This window comes from Sceloporus occidentalis, unplaced genomic scaffold (genome assembly GCF_023333645.1).
Source record: "Sceloporus occidentalis isolate IW3139 unplaced genomic scaffold, rSceOcc1.0.p SCAF_247, whole genome shotgun sequence".
In the NCBI taxonomy this organism is placed as follows: domain Eukaryota; kingdom Metazoa; phylum Chordata; class Lepidosauria; order Squamata; family Phrynosomatidae; genus Sceloporus; species Sceloporus occidentalis.
Genome location: NW_028317227.1, coordinates 552,501 through 564,543, shown reverse-complemented (window position 1 = coordinate 564,543; position 12,043 = coordinate 552,501).

Below are 12,043 nucleotides of genomic sequence, written 5' to 3'. Positions count from 1 at the left end.
AGACAGCGCAGGGTGAACCAGGAAAGAGGCTGAATGCTTGGAGAAACTGGCAAAGAAGTGGTCACTCCTCTGGGTAGCAGTCTCTTCTAGATGCATAGCCAACCTCACAGCGGAGATAAAATGTCCCAATTTCCTCCATCGGGTAAAGAAAGGAACTGTGTTCCCGGATCTCCCCTTCAGAAGAAAACACCTCCACCTCAGGATAATAGAATTCTGAGTCCTACAACTATGGCCGACGATCCAGGAAAGAGGATCTTGCACTGCCGGAAGGTGAGGATAGGAAGGTACAGTGACAGCGCACCGAAAAGGCAGAGAAGGTAGACTGCATCACCTCTTTAAGCCAGTGCAAAAAACGCTCTTCCTCCAGCCGCCTCAGAATCTGCAACCGATTTTAAGCATGCGGTGCAAAGCTTCTTCCTGGAATCTTGCAAGGCTTTGTGACACCCACATGTTTGTTGAAGACAAGCCTTAAAAGGCTTTAATGAAAACCAGAATTATCAGGAGCCGACATGACCACTTCAGATGCAACAGCATCCTAGAAAAACAAACAAACAGCAAGAGCAGAGTACCTACTCGCCCATAGCTTGCAATCAGGCTGCAAGCCGCACCAGCGTCAGTTTGGCGTCAAATTTCAAAACCGGCTGAAAACAAGGCTTGAAACGCACACCCGGAAGTGCATAATGCTCCTGGACGGAAGCCAAAGGATCACCATGGCTGACGAAGCCAAGATGACAAACTGCGGCATCTACGCCATCCTGAACTCCTCTCGTACGCGAGGAAGAGCAAGAACCAAGAGGACACCCCACTGGCAACAGCACCCTAGAAGGTAAGAAAGCGATGGGCGGCACAAAGGCTTCCCCCACCAAGATGGCTTAGCCCGGGGAATGGGAGACGAGTCCTCCCTACCTGATGTAAGGCAGGAAAAGACTGGGGATATCAGGAGGGGAGGGGCTTTTAAATGTTTGGACTCCTGCCCTATCTCAGGTACAGAGGAGGAGTCTATCAGTATCTGTAGCATCACCTGGAATGTCAGGAAAGAGAAGGTGTTAAATTATATAAATTAACCTTTAAACACAAGGAAATGATTATTTAAAATGTATAAAATTATTATTCCTACATCCTTGAACCTAAAGTGGCATTTGCTGACCTAGGAATACATAGGTGCCGTGTTTAATCTAGTAAATTAAAGCACTACAATAAGAACGCAATTTTCAGCAGCAGTCTATGATGAAGGGATCTGTGCTTACTGATTCAGTGTTGCATGGTCCCGTTTATGAACTGAGGCGTTTAGCCTTTGGTTCGGCTTCCTCAGAGCGCGATGATGATCGGCAGTGTTTTTTAATTAAGTGTATATATTCTTGATTGGTTACATTTTATTTAAAGCTTATCGTGAAAATTGTAGCACTCACAAAATAGAGTACTGTATTTTCATATAGGGTTAAGATTAGGGCTGCAACCAACGATTATTTTCGTAATCGATTACTTGGCAGATGATTTTTTCGATTAATCAGATTGAAAAATTAAAAAAATTTTCATTTAAAACAATTTTATAAACAAGGTTGTTTGTTAAACATACAGCAGAATAAAAAAAAAACCCAACATAAAAATGCATTTCTTGTTTATTTCCCAACCTGCCCCCCAGTTATGCACATTTGAGCCCAGGCTTGCCAGACTGCCCTCCCCAGATATGCCACACTGCCCTCCCCCTTTATATACCTCATGCCCTCTGATATGCCACTGTGCCCCAATATGCCACTCCATCCTCCCCTGATATGCCTTATACCCCTTGATATGCCACTCCACCCTCCCCTGATATGCCACTGTGCCCCAAATATGCCTTATACCCCCTTATATGCCACTGCCCCCCCGATATGCCTCCGCAACCCCTGCCCCCAGAGATATGCCACATAACCCCCTATATACCACTGTGCCCTTAATATGCATCGCACAGACATCCGCCGGCTGTCAGAGGAGGATTCCGGGTCCTCTGCAGCACTGTGGGGGATCTGGATCTATTTGAGGTTGGATAATAAAACGAGGGATATTTTTTAGAGCATTTGCTCTGAAAATAATGCTCACCTTATAAATCGATAAAAATCGATTCAACCAATCGATAATGAAATTTGTTGGCAACGATTTTCATTATCGATTAGTTGTTGCAGCTCTAGTTAAGATAGAAGTATAAATTGTGATAATTTCCATAAAGTTTGAACTAAACCTTCTGGTACTGTAATGTAATTGGTAGGGTGAAGGGCTGACTATGAAAAAAAAAGTAACGAAATTGATTTTTAACTAGGGCTACAATTATTTTCATAATCTTATTTTTTCGATTAATCTGATAAAAAAAATAAATGTTCATTTTTCATTTATTTTAAATAGTTTAATGAACAAACTGGATGTTAAAAACAAAACAGTAGAAAAATGCATTTCTTGTTTTTATTTCCCAACCTGCCCCCAGTTATTCACATTTGAGCCCAGGCTTACCACACTGCCTCCAAGATATGCCACTATGGCTCCACCAGACTTACCCCCCCGTGCTGCAGACTCCTTGGTGTCTAGTAGGGGCAGCCGGTGAGCGTCTGCAAGATGCGCGTAGACAAACTCTGCTCCTGCCTGGTATTTCTGCTGGAGCTTCTATGACTGAGCACCGGAAGGTCATGTCATGCTGAGGTCCCATCATAGAAGCCCCGGCAGAAGTGGAGGACAGTATCTGAGGAGGTCTGCGCGCATCGCCCAAACACCCGCTGACTGTCAGAGAGGAGGATCCAGGTCTCCTGCAGCTCTGCGGGGGATCTGGATCTTAGTGTTATAATCCGACCTCTATTTGAGGTCGGATTATAATAGGGCTGCAACTAACTATTAGGTGGCTGATTATTTTTTCGATTAATCGGATAAAAAAATAAGTGTACATTTTTAATTTAAAATAATTAAACAGGATGTTAAAAACATCCAGCAGAATAAAAAACATAAATAAAACTGAGAAAAATGCATTTCTTGTTTATTTCCCAACCTGCTCCCCCACTTATACACATCTGAGCCCAGGCTTGCCACACTGCCTCCCAGATATGCCTTATGTATCCTATGCCTTATACCCCACCTGACATGCTACTGCAGCCCCTGATATGGCTTATACCCCAGTATGCCACTCCATCCTCCCCAGATATGCCATCAACCATAACTGCCCCTAAATTAACCCTAACAACCTCATCAACCATAACTGCCCCTAAATTAACCCTCACCTCCCCAATTAATTTTATACTTACTGTTAGATGAGTTGCTGAGCAGTGTGGGCGCTATAAGGGGCGGGGCCAGTGTGACTGGAAAGCACAAATGGGCGGGGGCAATTGTCAGAGTGACTGCAGGGAGGGACTGTAAGTAGTAACTGCTGTGACATTCAATGAATCGGATTATAAAACGAGGGGTATTTTTCTGAGCATTTGCTCTGTTAAAAACCCTCGTTTTCTAATCTATAAAATCGATTCAACTAATGGATAATTAAATTCGTTGGCAATGATTTTTATTATCAATTAGTTGTTGCAGCCCTAGTGTTATATGGCCTTCATCCAGTGCCCAAGGTGAACTGCTAGCTATATGTACTCACCTTAAGCAGCAGTAAGGTAGGAGAGTCACGAGTGGCAGCATGGAAGAGCTGCTGAACAGGCGCCTGCTCTCCCACCCTTGTGGTTGATCAATATGTAAAAATTTAAATTACTCCTTTATCATGGCTTTTATTGGGGTTAAAGATGCCTCTGTAATATTAAGGGGTAAACCGGTTAATGGATAAGTTTTGCCTGCTGGCTTCCAGGGCGCTTGTTAAAGTTGTTGGATCTCTGGGTATGGGCCAAGAGCTTTAGACATATTGTTGGTTGAGATTTTGGTTACATTTGCTTTCGTATTGTTATTTTGTAAACTAAATAAAAGCCCATGGCCTGTTTTCAATTTTTCATCCTGTTGTGTTTTGTTTTGTTTTTTTTCTGATTACACATCCCTTACAGTCACAATATTTGGGAGATTTCCCCTGCTAAGACACCACACCGAGCTGATGCTTTATAGAATTTCTAATGAAGTCCCTTCCACAGACCGAGTGCCCAGCCATAAGGACCAGCGGAGTTTGTTCAGTAGATCTGTCTAAGCTAACAGAGCAAGAATTATTATGTTTATTGTTTTATATATATTCAGCAAAGCTTATGTTAGCTTAAATTAGGAAAAGTAAGGTTTGCAATTATTTTAATAGTTTGTAGGGCTGAAACAACTAACCGATAATGAAAATTATTGACAACGATTTTCATTATCGATTAGTCGAATCGATTTTTATCGATTATAAAGAGGTTTTTTCAGAGCAAATGCTCTGAAAAACTCCTCTCCTTATATAATCCAACCTCAAACAGAGATCGGATTATAACACTAGCTCCCCTCACTGTCGGCTGGTCTCTCACTTCCGTCTCTCTCTCTCTCTCCCCCCTCCCATACACTGCTCTGCCTCTCTCCTGACTCCCTGGTGTTTTGTGAGCCTCCGTTGCTGACAGGCACTTTCACTGCAGCTTCATAGAAGCCTCAGCGTAAGTGAAGGGCAGTGACGGAGGCTGTCTGTGCGCATCGCGCAGACCCCCACCAGCTGACAGAGAATCGAGGTCTCCTGCAGAGGATCATCCTCTGTCAGCCAGTCGGGATCAGCACGATGCGCACAGAAGCCTCCGTTACTGCCCTTCACTTACGCTGAGGCTTCTATGAAGCTGCAGTGAAAGTGCCTGTCAGCAACGGAGGTTCACAAAACACCAGGGAGTCGGGAGAGAGGCAGAGTGGTGTATGGGAGGGGGAGGAGTCAGAGTGATGTATGGAAGCCACCCTCCCATACACCACTCTGCCTCCTCCCCCTCCCATACACCACTCCGACTCTCTACCCAACTCCCTGGTGTCTTATGAACCTCCGTTGCTGACAGGAGGCAGAGTGGTGTACGGGAGGGGGGAGGAGGCAGAGTGGTGTACGGGAGGGGGGAGGAGGCAGAGTGGTGTACGGGAGGGGGAGGAGCCAGTGGTGTACGGGAGGGGGAGGAGCCAGTGGTGTATGGGAGGGGGAGGAGCCAGAGTGGTGTACGGGAGGGGGAGGAGCCAGGGTGGTGTACGGGAGGGGGAGGAGCCAGAGTGGTGTATGGGGGTGTAATGAATTTCAGGGAGGCAAAGTGGCATATCTGGGGGTGTTAGAGTGGTATATAGGGGGAGGTAGAGTGGTGTATGGGAGGTATAATGAATTTCAGAGTGGCATATCTGGGGGAGGCAGAGTGGTGAATCAGGGAGTATAATGAATTTCAGGGTGGTGCAGGGCATTTATGGGAGGGCGGAGTGGCATATCAGGGTGCACAGTGGTATATTGGGGGTATAAGGCATATCGATATTAGGCATATCAGGGGGGCATAAGACATCTGGGGGTAAAAGGTATATCAGGGGGCTCAGTTGCATATCACTGGCATTTAAGGTATATCGGGGGCACAGTGGAATCTCTGGCATATAGGAGGTATAAGGCATATATGGGGGCAGAGTGGCAAGCTGGGGGTCAGATGTGCATAACTGGGGGCAGTTTGGTAAATAAAAGAAAATATAAACAAGGCTTTTTTCTCAGAGTTTTTATTAAATATGAAAAATAGTTACCATATGAATTAATATTTACTAATAACTTTGTATTAAAACCTAGTTTGAGAAACACTGTTTGGGTTCTTGTAGCTTTTATTATTATGTCAGTAAAATAAGAAGGTTAATAGAGAGAGAGGCCATTACAATAAAGAGATGAAAGTGTAACTTGTACGTTTTTTTTTTTATTAATGATCTAAAATTAAAAAAATTGCATTTTTTATCCGATTAATCGAAAAAATAATCGGCCAACTAATCGGCCAACTAATCGATTATTAAAATAATCGTTAGTTGCAGCCCTAAAGATTAAAGAATCTACATAACTTACCTTACTGCGACCTACTTTCTCTCCATCAGATCGGGCACTGTCAGTGTCCAAACACACTGTCAGTTTCTCTTTTCCAATCTAGCACACATACTGTCAGAAAGAGGGAGCACAAAGCGCTCTGTTGTAAGGTAAACCATGCAGATCTTTTTACGTCAACACATCCGATAATTTTCCAAATCAGACTTTTTAAACAATTAAGGTTTCAGTCAGTTTATTAAGTTGGGGGGTAGTTTCATCCCAACACTGGCCTGTAGCAACAGTCTGGATTTGTGATGGATTGTCTCTCTCCCTGTCAACACCAATTTCATGAGCCTTATATGAGGGTTAAACCAAAATATGCATGCAATGGGGCTACCAAAAAACAGACTGCGTTAACAGCACATACAGTGCAGATAAAACAATGTAACCTCCACGAAGCAACCTGTATCATACAAACTTCAATAAGCGTGGACACGAATCAAACCAGAGCGCTTCCTACAAATACAGCCCCTCAGATCTCTAACAACGGGACACAAAGCAGTCCCTCCCACCAAGACACAAAACAAACCACATGATCGACTTATACATGCAGGGACACACATCTCCACACAGCCACCACGCTTACCACTCAAAGTGCATTACAGAAAGCCCGCAACTCCCTCCCTCCCTTACCGCTCATAATTATCAGCTTGCTCTGGATCTACTCTTGCGCTACCAGGGACGCTGCAGTCGCTGGAGCCTCTGGATGCCCTTTCCTCCATGGCAGTCACCGAGACAGACGTCAGCGCGCCGAACTGTCCCGTACACCTTGAAAACACCGCATTCACGCAGACGCTATAGTGCCGGAATAAAAGTCCCGCCTGACGCTTCAAAATACCTTCCCGGCATCCCTAGGCCGGAAGGGGCGGAGCCAGTGCGTTTACGTTCGGTGTCTGGTCTCTTAAGTCTCTACGTCATTTGAAACGAGGAGAAATCTAATGAATGCTTGGCGTTTGTATTAGTTGCACATCACACATATATATATATATACGTTGTGCCTCATGTGTATGTAAAGTGTATATTATGTACAGCCCCATGATTGGAATGTATATATTATAAGACTGATTTCATTATGTTTATTGCACTGTAATAAGCTAAGTGTATGTAAGTCAATATAAAGTGAATGCTCCTCTTTGACGGGGAGGAGGAGTTGCACACATTAGTAGTTTGCAGCTTTTATTAGACATCTTTAATGTGCAGTTTTAAGTCCTTACTTGACCTTTTGCAATCTGGTTTGTGTCCCAAACAGTATGCTGTGACAAGAGTTACCAATGTCAGTATAGATCTAATTACGCTTAAAATTAAAGGTCACTTATCATTACCAGTCTACTTGGTCCTTTCTTCAGCGTTTGGTACTTTTGACCACTTTTATCTGCAAAACTCTCCTTCCTACAGCGTCTGTGAAATAGGTCCTCACTCTTAGGCATCACTTTTAGTGTCTTCTTGTCTGGTGCCTCATCTCCCCAAGCTCTGTTTTGGGAGTAACACAGGTGCTTTATCCTTCTGTAAGCTATATGGCCAAAAGAGTATGTGGACACCTACCCATCACATGGTCATTAATATGGAGTTGGACCGCCTCCTTTAATAGCTTCTACTGTACTGGGAAGGCTTTCTGGAACATTTTGAAGTGTGGCTGTGGAATTTGTGCCCATTTAGCCAAAAGAGCGTTTGTGAGCTTAGAAGCTAACACGGGAAAATAAGGCCTAGCTCGCAACCATCGTTCCAATTCATCCCAAAGGTGTTCAAACTCATCAAACCACGTCTTTATGGACCTTGCTTTGTGTCCTGAGACACAGTCATGCCGGAACAGGGAAGGGCCTTTCCCAAACTAGTAGCACACGGTTGGAAGCATAAAATTGTCTAACATGTCTTTGTATGCTGTTGGATTAACATCACCCTTCGCTGGAACTAAGATTGCCTTGCCCAACTCCTGAAAAACAGCCCCAGACAACTGCCCCCCAGGCCGCCCTGAATCTACATTAAACGGCCGCGCGACCGCCCGTTTAAATGGCCGATTCGGCCACGCCAGGGCCGTCTTTAATGCCCGCAGCATCCGTGGTGGGCCAGAAAAAATAGGTACACAACAGGGTGGTTGGGGCACCACATAAATTAAAGCACAAAGGTGGGGAGTGGGTGGCTGGGTTCAAAACAAACAGCAAACCAGTGTGGAAAGCATTTTTGATGCTTTGTGTAGATCAACCCGTACTGATGTGGGTGTCAGTGTGGCAGAGCCTTTCCTGGTGTGTGTGTGTGTTTGGCTGTCGGTGTGGCAAAGCCTGTCCTGGTGTGTATTTGTGTGTTGGTGTGGCAGAGCCTGTCCTGGTGTCTGTGTGGCAGAGCCTGTCCTGCTGTGCGTGTTTGGGTGTCGGTGTGGCAGAGCCTGTACTAGTGTGTGTGTTTGGGTGTCGGTGTTGCAGCGCCTGTACTGGTGTCAAGGCGGGCTGTTTGGGAAAAAACTGGCTCACGCTGGGCTGTAATTTGTTAGTTATCTTGGTGCTGGTCGGGTTCTATGTGGGCAGTGTGGACACCAGGGTTGGCTTTGGGGTGTGCATCCTGTGAGCTATGCCTGTAATTTAGGGGGGTTTATCTATACCTTTAATGCTTAGGAGCTGTTAGCAATCACACTCCTATCATGCCAAGTCATATTGCTAATTTTTTTGTCCAATTGTGGTGTGCTACCTACTTTTATTAAAAATGTGAGTTTTTATTATTATTTTTAAAGGTGGGGGGTCATTTTCGGTTTTGGCTAAGTGAACCGTGAATGTTTTGGTAAAGAATTTTCATTTTGGTGCATCCCTAGAATACATAGAACTATTTCATTTTTAATTATCCTGAATTTTTAGTCACAACACTTTCTAGGTCCAGAAATCAGTGAGAGGAAAAGTAAAGGTTTTGTGTTATTTACTTTATTTTTATCTGCATATTTTATTAAAGGCCATATTTTCTCACAGTGAAAAATGAGTGCAGCCCTCGCACGTATACAATTCTGATGAAGCGGCCCACTGCAGAAAAAAGTTGGACACCCCTGCATTAGAAAATCAGGAAAAATGGGCATGGATGGTGCACTGATTCAGTGGTGCAACGGGCCACTTGACTAGACTTGCCTCCCAGGCCTTAGGCTGCCAGCCCTCCCCTGGCCCCAGACCATTATCTTTTCTTTACAGTAGGCACTATGCATTGCTATAGGTAGAATTCTCCTGGCATCCACTAAATCCAGATTTCCCATCAGACTTCCTGATAGTGAGGCGATTCATTTCTTCACAGACCAGGGGCAACATGCTTTACACCACTCCAGCTGACACTTGGCATTGCACACAGTGATCTTTGCCTTGTGTGCAACTGCTTGGTCATGGAAACCCATATCATGAAGCTTCCAACACACATTGCTTGCGCTCATGTTGCTTCTTTTACAGGCAATTTTTACACGCTACATGCTAAAGCTCTCAACGGCCCTGCTCTGTGAGTGTGTATGCTTTGTGACCAGTGCACATCTAGCAGGACATTTTCAAGAATGGAGTTGTGGCAAAGGTGTAATAGCAATATGTGAGGTTGATAAACTCAGTTATTATGAGGGGTGTCCATATACCTTTTGGTCACAGTGTATTTGTTTCTCTTCCTCTTCATTAATGCTCTTTATTCATGGTCTTGTTATCCCCCCTCATTATAATAGTGTTGTGGAATCTACCATTGGTCTGTAAAAAATGTACAGTATATAAGAAATAAGTAAAAGAACAAAAGCAAGATTCTTAAACAAACAAGTCTTGCTTACAGTTATGATGGTTTTATATGTACAAAAATGTGTAAAAGAAAAGTAGTACACCTAGGTATTGCAGGATCCATTCATAAATGCAAGATAATTAATCATAGGGATAAAGTATGTTACAGGTATTGTTTTAATTAGCCACTAGGTGGCATCACCTTTATAGCAAACAGGTACAAAAATAAAACTGTTATCTTTATTGTTGCAGCATAACATTATCATTATTTATTGTTTTATATAGCTCCATCATATTCTGTAACACTGTACAATAGTTAGACAAGACATAACAAGTGGTATTTAACATAACAATTTGACTTACAAAGACAACAGGTGAGGAGGGCCGTGCAACTTTAAATCGAGGAACGGAGATAGTGTAAAACTGTAACTCATGAAAATAAATGTAAAAAGAGTATGTTAAGTTTAAAGAAGATTTAACACTGAAGGAGGAAAACATACCCAGTAGTTCCGTAAATTCAATTTCTCCCTAGATACTACTGCAGTATCGGTTTACAGACAGTGTCGTTGATGCAGCAAACATCTTACCTTCCGTGAAGTTGGTATAGACACTGCTTCCGGCTGTTCTAGCCATTATAATGCAAGCATGCTAGAATGAATGGGGATCTAACAGTTGCCAGGGGAATTCATTTTGTATACAAACTGTAGGTTTGTTGTGAGACTGACACCAGAATCCCAAACTTTGCCTCAAATGAATATTACTCTCTGCTTCTTTAGGGGCAATTGCACAATAATTCCCAAGAAAAGTTTTGTCCTGTCAGAGATACCTGCTCTTTTTACTCACAGGCTCCAAAAAACCCCCCAAAACAGGTGCCATATAACCAGGCCAGTCAATGGGGGTTCAGTTCCCTTTCTGTTTTGAGACTCTACATCTCAGTGAACAAAGAGAACCTGTTTGGGTCACCCTACACATCCCACATGTTGTCTGCTAGCAGTGGCCCAGACAACCCATGTACTACAGTCAGTAGTTCTCACCCCAGGTTGTTTGCCTAGGAGTCCGAGAGCATCTCACACGTATATTCCTCAGGAGATACTGCAAAAAAGGTAAAAGCAGATAGCTAGGGTAACCCTTCTAATTATAATTCAGAGGTTTTTAATTTTTTTATTGTATTCCTCACTAGTCAAAGAGGAGGATATAACGCTAAGGTCCCATGTGGCTGCAACCTTTTTCCTGCAACAGAACTGCAAGCTTGCAGAGCGCTGGGGAAGTGACGTGATGAAATTAAACATCACTTCCCTCCGGTGCTCAGCCTCGGCCAATCACGCCATCGCGGGACATAGCACTGCGCTAAAGACAGAGCGGCAGGAGGGGGAACGTTCTAATGGGTGCTCCCCCTCCTGCCCAGGGCCGGACTGGGAATGAAAAGAAGCCCTGGAAACATTTGGAGACCAGCCCCATATAGTTTATCTTGCGGTCAAACTCTTGGACCAATTGCCATACAAATAACTATAAAAAACATTCTTTTTATCACATTATTTGTATTAAAATGGCAGAAAGCAAAAGTGTTAAAAATCCCTAATAAATTACATACATACATTAGACATAATGGAATAAAATTTCACTAGGCGCCGGCGGCTGGAGAAGGCGGCTTTCAATCCCGCTCACAGTCGCTCAGCGGCTGTTTTGAATGTTAGTCTGATGGCCGACCGGCCCACCGGGAAATTTCCCGGTATCCTGGTGGGCCAGTCCGGCCCTGCTCCTGCCATTCACCCTGCCGGTCTGACCTGCAAAAACTACCGGCCATTGCATGCCCGGTATTTTTAATATACCGATACCAGCCGGGTGCTCTAAATACCAGCTGTGCCAGTGAAATACCGGCCAGGTGGCAACACTACTTCGGAACTATCCCTTGGTATGGTCCTACAGGCCCCCTTGCCAGACTGCTCGTGCTACAAATTCCCTTGCCAGTTTGCTTGTGTTACAGACCCCCTGGCCAGTCTGCTCTTCCTACAGACCCCCTCGCCAGGTGGTCTGAAGGATGAGCCAACTCTCTAGCCAGTCTTCTTGTCCTTCAGACCCTCTGGCTAGTATGTTCGTCTAACAACCCCCTTGATGTCTGTCTGAACCTGCCTACTCTACATAATATGTAGCTGTGAGCCATGTTCTTAGACGTTGTTTTCTAGTTGTGTCTACAGATGGCGCCAAAGAGAAAGCCAAAGGCTGAAGCAGGCTCTCTCTTTGGCCCTGGGCCCTTTGCTGGAATATCATCCTCCCAGCAGAGTATATTACAGTTACAATAAGATAGCAGACAGCCGTTCTCATCAGTTCCCCAGCCTATCATTCTCAGGGCAAGTTT